The sequence below is a fragment of the Monodon monoceros genome, unplaced genomic scaffold, assembly GCF_005190385.1.
Source record: "Monodon monoceros isolate NGI ecotype Baffin Bay Population unplaced genomic scaffold, NGI_Narwhal_1 Super_Scaffold_2, whole genome shotgun sequence".
Lineage (NCBI taxonomy): Eukaryota > Metazoa > Chordata > Mammalia > Artiodactyla > Monodontidae > Monodon > Monodon monoceros.
In genome coordinates, this window is record NW_021703776.1 from 22,907,395 (window position 1) to 22,919,960 (window position 12,566).

General features: G+C 38.0%; 1 protein-coding gene across 1 annotated transcript in view; it reads left to right on the plus strand.

Moving 5' to 3' along the window:
• Positions 1 to 4,542: 4,542 nt before the first annotated feature.
• Positions 4,543 to 12,566, plus strand: part of LOC114901908 (platelet glycoprotein 4) — a 148,339-nt gene continuing 140,315 nt past the window's right edge. Inside the window, exon 1 of the mRNA XM_029234121.1 lies at positions 4,543 to 4,712. The gene's annotated coding sequence lies outside the window, so the exon portion shown is untranslated. The remainder of the gene's footprint in view (positions 4,713 to 12,566) is intronic.

Sequence of the window (12,566 nt, forward strand, 5' to 3'; positions counted from 1 at the left end):
GGTGTGTTCCTCCCTCTGCTATATTTTGGAAGAGTTTGAGAAGGATAGGTGTAAGCTCTTCTGTAAATGTTTGATAGAATTCACCTGTGAAGCCATCTGGTCCTGGGCTTTTGTTTGTTGGAAGTTTTCTAATCACAGTCTCAATTTCTTGTGATTGGTACTTGTGATTGGTCTATTTATATTTTCTATTTCTTCCTGGTTCAGTCTCGGAAGGTTGTGCTTTTCTAAGAATTTGTCCATTTCTTCCAGGTTGTCCATTTTGTTGGCATATAGTTGCTTGTAGTAATCTCTCATGATCCTTTGTATTTCTGCAGTGTCAGTTGTTACTTCACCTTTTTCATTTCTAATTCTATTGGTTTGAGTCTTCTCCCTTTTTTTCTTGATGAGTCTGGCTAATGGTTTATCAATTTTGTTTATCTTCTCAAAGAACCAGCTTTTAGTTTTATTGATCTTTGCTATCATTTCCTTCATTTCTTTTTCATTTATTTCTGATCTGATCGTTATGATTTCTTTCCTTCTGCTAACTTTGGGGGGTTTTTTTCTCCCTTCTCTAATTAGTTTAAGGTTAGGTTGTTTATTTCTGATGTTTGTTGTTTCTTGAGGTAGGATTGTATTGCTATAAACTTCCCTCTTAGAACTGCTTTTGCTGCATCCCATAGGTTTTGGGTCCTCTTGTTTTCATTGTCATTTGTTTCTAGGTGTTTTTTGATTTCCTGTTTGATTTCTTCATTGATCTCTTGGTTATTTAGTAGTTATTGTTTAGCTTCCATGTGTTTGTATTTTTTACAGACTTTTTTCCTGTAATTGATATATAGTCTCATAGCATTGTGGTCGGAAAAGATACTTGATATGATTTCAATTTTCTTAAATTTACTGTGGCTTGATTTGTGACCCAAGATGTGATCTACCCTGGAGAATGTTCCATGAGCACTTGAGAAGAAAGTGTATTCTGTTGTTTCTGGATGGAATGTCCTATAAATATCAGTTAAGTCCATCTTGTTTAATGTATCATTTAAAGCTTTGTTTCCTTATTTATTTTCATTTTGGGTGATCTGTCCATTGGTGAAAGTCTGTTAAAGTCCCCTACTATGATTGTGTTACTGTCAATTTCCCCTTTTATGGCTGTTAGCATTTGCCTATAATTCGAATATTGATGCATTTAATGTTGTCCCAGAGGTCTTTGAGACTGTCCTCAATTCGTTTCATTCTTTTTTCTTTATTTTGCTCTGTGATAGTTATTTCCACTATTTTATCTTCCACTTGACTTATCTGTTCTTCTGCCTCAATTATAATGCTATTGACTCTTAGAGAATTTTAAATTTCATTTATTGTAGTGTTCATCATTGTTTGTTCTCTCTTTAGTTGTTCTACGTCCTTGTTAAACATTTCTTGTATTTTCTCCATTCTCTTTCCAAGATTTTGGATCATCTTTATTATCATTTCTCTGAATTCTTTTTCAGGTAGACTGCCTATTTCCTTTTCATTTGTTTGGTCTGGTGGGTTTTTACCTTGCTCCTTCATCTGCTGTGTGTTTTTCTGTCTTCTCATTTTGCTTAACTTACTGTGTTTGGGGTCTCCTTTGTGCAGTCTACAGGTTCGTAGTTCCCATTGTTTTTGGTGTCTGCCCCCAGTGGGTGAGGTTGGTTCAGTGGGTTGTGTAGGCTTCCTGGTGGAGGGGACTGGTGCCTGTGTTTTGGATGAGGCTGGATCTTGTCTTTCTGGTGGACAGGACAATGTCAGGTGGTGTGTTTTGGGGTGTCTGTGACATTATGATTTTAGGCAGCCACTCTGCTAATGGGTGGGGTTGTGTTCCTTTGTTGCTAGTTGTTTGGCTTAGGGTGTCCAGCACTGTAGCTTGCTGGTCGTTGAGTGGACCCGGGCCTTAGCATTGAGATGGAGATCTCAAGGAGTGCTTTCACTGTTTGATATTATGTGGAGCTGAGAGGTCTCTGGTGGACCAATGTCCTGATCTCAGCTCTCCCCTTTCAGAGGCACAGGCCTGACATGTGGCCAGAGCACCAAGACACTCAGCCATACAGCTCAGAAGAAAAGGGAGAAAAAAAGAAAGAAAGAAAGAAAAAATAATAAAATAAAGTTATTAAAATTTTAAAAATGATTAAAAATAAAAGATTAAAAAGTAATAAAAAAAAAGGACAGACAGAACCCTAGGACAAATGGTAAAAGCAAAGCTCTACAGACAAAATCACACAAAGAACCATACACTTACACATTCACAAAAATCGAGAAAGTAATATATACCTATATATAAAAAAAGAAAACAAAAAAGCGAGAGAGCAACCAAATCAATAAAAAAATCTACCAATGATAATAAACTCTGACTACTAAACTAAGATCAACATAAAACCAGAAACAAATTAGATGTATAAAGCAAACCCCAATTCTACCGTTGCTCCCAAAGTCTACCGCCTCAATTTTGGGATGATTCGTTGTCTATTTTTGTATTCCACAGATGCAGGGTACATCATGTTTACTGTGGAGTTTGAATCCGCTGCTCCTGAGGCTGCTGGGAGAAATTTCCTTTCCTCTTCTTTGTTCGCACAGCTCTGGGGGTTCAGCTTTGGATTTGGCCCCGCCTCTGCGTGTAGGTCGCCTGAGGGCGTGTGTTCTTCGCTCAGACAGGCTGGGGTTAAAATAGCACCTTATTAGGGGGCTCTGACTCATCAGGCTGGCGGGGAGGGAGGGGTACGGAATGGGGGGAAAGCCTGTGGCGGTAGAGGCCAGCATGACGTTGCAACAGCCTGAGGATCATGGGACCCTGGCAGTGGCGGGCTGCACAGGCCCCTGGGGGGGAGGTGTGGATAGTGACCTGTGCTCGCACACAGGCTTCTTGGTGGTCGCAGCAGCAGCCTTAGCGTTTCATGCCCGTCTCTGGTGTCCGCGCGGATAGCCACAGCTCGCGCCCATCTCTGGCACTCGTTTAGGCGGTATTCTGAATTCCCTCTCCTTGTGCACCCCAAAACAATGGTCTCTTGCCTCTTAGGCAGTTTCAGACTCTTTCCCAGACTCCCTCCCAGCTAGCTGTGGCACACTAGCCCTCTTCAGGCTGTATTCATGCAGCCAACCCCAGTCCTCTCCCTGGGGTCTGACCTCTGAAGCCCGAGCCTCAGCTCCCAGGCCCCGCCTGGCCCGACGGGTAAGTAGACAAGCCTCTTGGGCTGGTGAGCACTGGTCAGCACCGATCCTCTGTGCAGGAATCTCTGCACTTCACCCTCTGCACCCCTGTTGCTGCACTCTCCTCTGTGGCTCCAAAGCTTCCCCCCTCCGCCCCCCGCCCGTCTCCATCAGTGAAGGGGCTTCCTAGTGTGTGGAAACCTTTCCTCCTTCACAGCTCCCTCCCAGTGATACAGGTCCCGTCCCTATTCTTTTGTCTCTGTTTTTTCTTTTGCCCTACCCTGGTACATGGGAGAGTTTCTTGCCTTTTGGGAAGTCTGAGGTTTTCTGCCAGCGTTCAGTAGGTATTCTGTAGGAGTTGTTCCACATGTAGATGTATTTGTGGGGAGGAAAGTGATCTCCACATCTTACTCCTCTGCCATCTTGAAGGTTTCCCCCTTGTGAGGTTTTTGAATGTACACTCCTCCTTCCCTGAGTTCAGACCATGAAGAAATCTTACTTAGGCCTTGGTAATAGGTTTCCTAGCCTGCTGCTCTTACCCCTCCCATTCAGTTTCCACAACATGGCTAAATATATTCTCCTAAGCCCAGTTTGAAAATCTCCACTGATTTGGGGGGCTTGACATTCTCGTGTTTCTGCTATATGGATCCAATGAACCAATTTAGTCTCATAAGTCACCACATTGCCATAAGTTCATTGTTGTTCTAGGTAAAGTCTCCCAGGACTTTTCAACGTTCCTCACAACAAAGTCTTTGCTTTATCTCTCTGTGTGCTGGAGTTATTTCTATGTGAAATGTTACCCTGAATCCCATACATATCCAGGATATCAGGGTTGCACTCATTTTAAAATTGAAAATATGTTCTATGTAAATTAGAAAATTTCTTTTAGGTAAGTTTAGATCTAGCAGTCAGGGTATTGGATTTATATTGTTAGGTGTTGACTCAAATAACTTGGGTCACATGCAAAATAAATGAGAATCAGGTTGTCCTTCCTCTTTCTTAGCTTTAAAAATACTGCAAACCCAAAGATTTCTCATTAAGGGCAGTAATGGACCATTGACAGAATATATAAAGGGCTTTATTACTCACCATAGTGTTTGCCAAATGGGCAGCTGACATAACTGAATAATCATTGACTTATTTTTATTTGACCTGAGGCCAGTCCTCTTAAAGAGAATTGCCCTAGTTTGAAGTGAATGAAATATTATTTGCACCATCCTACCTCCCCTCTGAGAGTTACCTCTTCTGTCTTTTGGTACCTTCTTCCTTAAAAGCTCAGAGGCCTCCCAAGACTTCCCATTTTCCAAATGTCACATTTCCTTCAGAGCCACCCACTAAACAGAATGTCATAATTCAGGCCTCTTCTACCCTCCGAAGATCAAGTTGTCAAAGCTGTCTTAGTAAGCAGTGTAGGGAAACAGAAAGTCAAGCAACTCAGGGAGCTTAAATCTTCTTATCTAAAAATGAAGGCATTAAAATCTACTGTCACAAGTAAATGAACTAACAACACCCTGGCAATTTGTCAATTACAGTTCAGGTTTTCCTACCCTGGCACTGGTTTCCGAGAGGTTTCTGTTCTGGTAAGTTGTGATTCTGGTAAGTTGTATTTGCCTTTATATCTCTACAATTTGGGGGCGAGGTAGCAATTTTCCCTGAGACTTCACTTCTCTTCAGGATCTAAAGACAGTTGTTGATTTTACAGTTCGTTCAGTGTTTTACTTGTTCAGATACAGTGGTGACTTCCAAGCTCCTTACATTCGAACCAGAAATTTGAAGTTTAGTCTGTGTTCTTAACTCTGAAATCTCTCAAGCTTATGACTCTTTTTTATTCTTATTTCCACTGCTTTTGTTCACCTGTTTCTTCTCTGATTTATTGTAATAGCGTACTCATTGGTGCCATGTTTTTCTCATGGTGCCTCTTCAATACATTTAAAATGTATTAGTATAGATTCATGTACAGAGTTTTAATATTCAGTGATTTCCCTAGGTCCCCCAAGGACACACTTGTGGTTTATAATAATTTTGAAGACAGAAGTTTCTTAGATTGTTTGTTCAAATGATCACTCCTTCCTCCACAAAAAATAAAGTTATCCAGAAATACAAAACTTTTAAATAACTTTAGATAGATTTTTTTGAAGGAAGATTGTAGTACCATAAACCAAAGTTATTTAAGTTATTATTCTTTCTGCTTTGCAGTGAATGAGCTGAAGACTGTTCTTTAAATCAGATCTTGCTAGGAATTAGGGTAAGGTCATGAGGACTTAGAAGTGTGGAAAGGGTGTGGAAAGGATGACAGCAAATAGGACAAATTGGACAGAATAAATAAACTGGAGGCTCAAATGACAGCAGTAACTTTCCAGTTGACTGAGGAGTGGACTTTCTGTAGTTTATCTGTTCCTGAACATAACTGACTTTATTAATATCATCACTCTTCTCATCACCTTCCTTCACCTGTAACACTCTGAGTGTTCTTTGAGAACAATAAATACATGGTTTTGCCTAGGGTAACAGCTATTCCAAGAAAATCATAGGTGTGAAATAAATTACCTATAACATGTTCCTCATATATTACTACAGGGAAGAAGAACACACACACATGCACACAGACATACTCACACTCACTCGTTCAGGCTGCTGGATAGAGAGCTTGCTTGCCTTGGCTACTCAGTTCAACAAGAAGCAGTCAGTCTTCTACAGTGTACAGGGCTCTTCATGATGCAGCCTCCACAGATGTGACATTCTTTCTCTGGACTCCAAAGATTATGCACAAATTGCTTCCTCTGTCTCGAATTTCCTAACTACTTTAAACTCCTCCAATTTGGATAGCTCCTCTAACCTTTCAAGTATCAAATTTAATGTCTTATCCTCTTAGAATTGAAAACAAAACCAAACACTTTCTATTACCCTACATGAGGCCGGGTATTCTTCCTACCACTCTTGGCTTATCTAGCTAATAGTATTCACCAATACATGAAACAGAATCATTTCATTTTTGATTCATCAAATGTGGTTCCAAAATAACTAGGAAAGATGCTAAGTATTATTTACTGTTGTAGTCTTAAATCTTGACATAGTGCCTGACGCATGGTAGGCACTCAAAATTTGTTGACAGAATGAGTGATTTCTGTGTAGAATGAGTATTCTTTTTGCTAACTTGATAGAATCAAACTGTTGTTTTGAATGTGGTTAGGCATAGTTCTAAGCTGTGGACATTTTGGGGGAAATTTTTTTCTCTTAAAGTGTTGATATAATTTTAGGGCTCTGCATCAATCAAAATGGAACAAGACATATTGCATGAACAGACAATGCCAAGATCTCAGGGACTTGAAACAACAGTGATTTCATATAGTGTTTATACTACATGTGGATAAAATTGCATGGAGATGGTATTTATGGAATGAGGAGACCAGAATTCTAAGGACAGAGTACTCGGGAATATTTATTTAACAAGTAAAATAAAGAGGAAATTTTTCTGTATTTAAGTATAATTACATGGAGATAATTACTTCTATCATTTTCTACTGCACGGAAATGCATTTATGTGTACCTATGTGAGCAAAAATAAAGTTTATAGTTGTGTGTTTAAGAATATTTAAATATCCAAGCTAGCCTATTCATTACATTTTCTTATATAAGTGAGGCGTTTGTATTTTGAATTATATGACTATTTTTCTCTAAAAGAGTAATTATTAATTTCTTAAAAATTTTCCAATATTCCAGAATAAACACACATGAAAAGACATTTCCTTTTTAGATACATGAATTAGCAAGAATGAAAAACTTTCTCACAGAAGACTTTAATGACAATTTGTGAATTGTTGGCGTGTTACTATATTTTTTCGGGTTTTATGACTTACATTCGTTCTAACCAAATTCCAAAACCTTATTATTTTTATGATTTGTTTGAAGTATTTGATTATTAGCAGTGATTCCAGTTCTTTGGGAAAGTGTTGTGTTCCAGTTGATGTGCTGGCATTCTCTAGCTTATTTCCCACAAGTGGAGAGAATGTCTGACTTTAAGAATTTTATATTTTATGTCTTTTACTACTGAGAGTACAGATTATGACACTTTGTTAGATGGTAATAGATATCACCTCCTACTATTGCCCAGCTTCTTCTAGCTTATTGCTTCCCTCTGTAGGCAATATTTTCAAGAAAGGACCAACTCTGCCCATGCATGGAATAGGTAGATTGATAAATGTATGATATAATTTGAGTGGTTTCAAATTCTCCCACCAATCAGTTCCAGTGTCTCACATTCCCACATTGGCCAGCCTTCTTAAGAGTCGCTATTCTGGCACATTTATAATGTTAACTCAAACTAACTCAAATGTTAACTCTTTTCTCTATGTCATTCCCTGTTTTCACATTTTTATTTCTCAGAGTTTTAAAGAGCAATCGTAAATTAGTGAGCTATTTTAGAAATGTAAATAAAAAGGAAAGGAAGCGAGAGAGGCTTCATCCACAGGCCAGATGCGATTAGCACAGCTCAAGTCAATTATTTCCTTTCTTGTCCCATAAGAATTTTTTTTGTCAGATTTATTTCTAAATATTTATACACTATTGTAAACGAACAATTAAAATATTCTTTTGGGATTTTTAGTATATAATAGAAATACAGTTGACTCTTTGTATATCAAATTGTATCTTTTAGAAATATACTACCTTGCTAAAATCAAGTCCTTTTCCCTTTTTGCCTTACTGCATTACCTAAGATTTCTAGTAAATCATTGAATCGAAATGGTCCACATGTATACCTTTGTTCTGTAGCATCTCTAAATTTGTTTTGTTCTTCTAAATGCTGTTGGTTTTAGTAAGCAATAACCTTGCCTTAATTTCAAATGTGAAATATCTTACCCCACAATATACAACACTGAATGGTTCAGTAAGTTTACAGATTTCTTCAGGCTTCAAATTTTCTCTAGGTTATCTGGGGCATCCAACATGCACTGGTTAGTAGTCAGCAGGGATGCATAGAGGGTTTATAAACACAGTGTATCTATGGCCCTATCACTCCCCAAATAGACTTTTATCTGCTCTGTCAGCCACACTGAAGTGAGTCTATCCTGTCCAGCCAGAAAGAGGGCAGGTGTCTGTAGCCTGAGCTGAGAGTGAGGGTTGACGTAGCAAAACAGGACAGCATCCAGGCAAGAAAGCCACAAACTTTCCACTAGCAGTTTTCATGTAAATGCACTTCTCAACTTATTGTCCCCTTTGGTGAATTTCTAGTGCAGTGAAATTTTTAAAAATCATTTTTTCCAGTTGTATACTTGTTTTGAGGGATTTGCTTGACTTTCCCACACTTCCATTACCAGGACTTCAAAACATTTTTAATAAAATGTAGACAAAAATATTCATGAATCCAATGTAGGTAAAGATTTATTAAATAGAAAAAAGAACTAATTATAAATGAAAAAATTGGACTACTTTAAATTTAAGAACTTTTGTTCATTTATGGATATCACTAAGAGAGTGAAAAGGAGAAAATATGTGCAACATATTTAACAAAGAACTTACTCAAATATAGTTCTGTCTAGTATGGCACCAGCAGGAAGGGAAGAGTTGTAACATCACAGCCCCATCAGCATGTCCCTGAAAGACAATGAAGAAGGAAATCCTCTCTATGTGCAGCACTTTGAGAATCATACCTGGGTGTTAAGTTTTGCCTTTAAGGTGAAATGGCGAGAGGTCCCAATCTACACTGATTCATTGTCTTGATAGTAACTGTATTAGTCAGGGTTACCCAGGGAAACAGAACAGAGAGAGAGAGAGAGAGAGAGAGGGGTGGGGAGAGAGAGGCGATATTAATTGATTTTAAGGAATTGGCTCATGCAGTTATGGAGCAGACACGTCCAAAATCTGCAGGGTGGATGTATAGGAAGAATCAATTTTGCAGTTCAGTTCGAAAGGCTGTTTGCTGTCAGAATTCCTTCTTATTTGGGAGGAGTCAGTCTTTGTTCTACTAAGGGCTTCAACTGATTGAGTGAGGCCCACCCACATTATGGAGGATAATCCACTTTACTCAAAGTCCACTGATTTTTTTTGAATTCTATTTTATTTATACAGTAGGTTCTTATTAGTTATCTATTTTATACATATTAGTGCATATATGTCAATCCCAACCTCCCAGTTCATCCCACCACCACCACCCCCCTTTTGCCTTTGGTGTCCATATGTTTGTTCTCTACATCTGTGTCTCTATTTCTGCCTTGCAAACGGATTCATCTGTACCATTTCTCTACATTCCACATATATGTGTTAATATACAATATTTGTTTTTCTCTTTCTGACTCACTTCACTCTGTATGACAATCTCTAGGTCCATCCACGTCTCTACAAATGACCCAATTTCGTTCCATTTTACGGCTGAGTAATATTCCATTGTATATATGTACCGCATCTTCTTTTTCCATTCCTCTGTTGATGAGCATTTAGGTTGCTTCCATGACCAGGCAAAAGGGGCTGCAATGAACATTGGGGTGCATGTGTCTTTTTGAATTACGGTTTTCTCTGGGTATATGCCCAGTAGTGGGATTGCTGGGTCACATGGTAATTCTATTTATAGTTTTTTAAGGAACCTCCGTACTGTTCTCTATAGTGGCTGTATCAACTTACATTCCCACCAACAGTGCAAGAGGGTTCCATTTTCTCCACACCCTCTCCAGCATTTGTTGTTTGTAGATTTTCTGATGATGCCCATTCTAAGTGGTGTGAGGTGATACCTCACTGTAGTTTTGATTTGCATTTCTCTAATGATTAGTGATGTTGAGCATCCTTTCATGTGTTTGTTGGCCATCTGTATGTCTTCTTTGGAGAAATGTCTGTTTAGGTCTCTGCCCATTTTTGGATGGGGTTGTTTGTTTTTTTGATATTGAGCTGCATGAGCTGTTTATATATTTTGGAGATTAATCCTTTGTCCGATGATTGATTTGCAAATATTTTCTCCCATTCTGAGGGTTGTCTTTTCATCTTGTTTATAGTTTCCTTTGCTGTGCAAAAGCTTTTAAGTTTCATTAGGTGCCATTTGTTTATTTTTTATTTTATTTCCATTACTCTAGGACGTGGGTCAAAAAAGACCTTGCTGTGATTTATGTCAAAGGTTGTTCTTCCTTCATTTTCCTCTAAGAGTTTTATAGTGTTTGGCCTTACGTTTACGTCTTTCATCCATTTTGATTTTATTTTTGTGTATGGTGTTAGGGAGCGTTCTAATTTCATTCTTTTACATGTAGCTATCCAGTTTTCCCAGCACCACTTATTGAAGAGACTCTCTTTTCTCCACTGTATATCCTTGCCCCCTTTGTCATAGATTAGTTGACCATAGGTGCGTGGGTTTATCTCTGGGCTTTCTATCCTGTTCCATTGATCTATATTTCTGTTTTTGTGCCAGTACAATATTGTCTTGATTACTGTAAGTTTGTAGTATAGTCTGAAGTCAGCAAGCCTGATTCCTCTAGCTCCATTTTTTTCCCTCGAGATTGCTTTGGTTATTCTGAGTCTTTGGTGTCTCCATACAAATTTGAAGATTCTTTGTTCTAGTTCTGTGAAAAACGCCATTGGTAATTTGATAGGGATTGCACTGAATCTGTAGATTGCTTTGGGTAGTATAGTCATTTCCACAACATTGATTCTTCCAATCCAAGAACATGGTATATCTCTCCATCTGTTTGTGTCATTTTTGATTTCTTTCATCAGTGTCTTATAGTTTTCTGCATACAGGTCTTTTACCTCCCTAGATTGGTTTATTCCTAGGTATTTTATTCTTTTTGTTGCAGTGGTGAATGGGAGTGTTTCATTAATTTCTCTTTCTGATCTTTCCTTGATAGTGTATAGGAATGCAAGAGATTTCTGTTTATTAATTTTGTATCCTGAAACTTTACCAAATTCATTGATTAGGTCTAGTAGCTTTCTGGTGGCATCTTTAGGATTATCTACGTGTGGTATCATGTAATCTGCTAACAGTGACAGTTTTACTTCTTCTTTTCCAATTTGGATTCCTTTTATTTCTTTTTCCTCTCTGATTGCCATGGCTGGGACTTCCAAAACTATGTTGAATAATAGTGGTGAGAGTGGACATCCCTGTCTTGTTCCTGACCTTAGAGGAAATGCTTTCAGTTTTTTCACCACTGAGAATGGTGTTTGCTGTGGGTTTGTCATATATGGCCTTTATTATGTTGAGGTAGGTTCCCTCTACATCCACATTCTGGAGAGTTTTTTTCATAAATGGGTGTTGAATTTTGTCAAAAGCTTTTTCTGCATCTATTGAGATGATCATATGGTTTTTATACTTCAATTTGTTAATATGGTATATCACATTGATTGATTTTTGCATATTGAAGAATCCTTGAATCCCTGGGATGAATCCCACTTGATCATGGTGTATGATCCTTTTAATGTGCTGTTGTCTTCTGTTTGCTAGTATTTTGTTGAGGATTTTTGCATCTATATTCATCAGTGATATTGGCCTGTAATTTTCTTTTTTTGTAATATCTTTTTCTGGTTTTGGTATCAGTGTGATGGTGGCCTCATAGAATGAGGTTGGGAGTGTTCCTTCCTCTGCAATTTTTGGGAAGAGTTTCAGAAGGATGGGTGTTAGCTCTTCTCTAAATGTTTGATGGAATTCACCTGTGAAGCCATCTGGTCCTGGACTTTTGTTTGTTGGAAGATTTTTAATCACAGTTTCAATTTCATTACTTGTGATTGGTCTGTTCAGATTTTCTATTTCTTCCTCGTTTAGTCTTGCAAGGTTATATCTTTCTAAGGATTTGTCCATTTCTTCCATGTTGTCCATTTTATTGGCAAAGAGTTGTTTGTAGTAGTCTCTTAGGATGATTTGTATTTCTATGGTGTCCATTGTCACTTCTCCTTTTTCATTTCTAACTTTAATGATTTGAGTGCTCTCCTTCTTTTTCTTGATGAGTCTGGCTAAAGGTTCATCAATTTGGTTTATCTTCTCAAAGAACCAGCTTTTAGTTTAATTCATCTTTGTTTTCTTTATTTCTATATCATTTATTTCTGGTCTTTATGATTTGTTTCCTTCTACTAACTTTGGGTTTTGTTTGTTCATCTTTCTCTAGTTCCTTTAGGTTTAAGGTGAGATTGTTTATTCTAGATTTTTCTTGTTTCTTGGGGTAGGATTGTATTGGTATAAACTTCCCTCTTAGAACTGCTTTTGTTGCATCCCGTACGTTTTGGATTGTCGTGTTTTCATTGTCATTTGTCTCTAGTATTTTTTTGTTTCCTCTGATTTCTTCAGTGATCTGTTGGTTATTTAGTAATGTATTGTTTAGCCTCCGTGTGTTTGTGTTTTTTACGTTTTTTCCCCTGTAATTGATTTCCAATCTCATAATGTTGTGGTCAGAAAAGATGCTTGATATGATTTCAATTTTCTTAAATTCACTGAGGCTTGATTTGTGATCCAAGATGTGATCTATCCT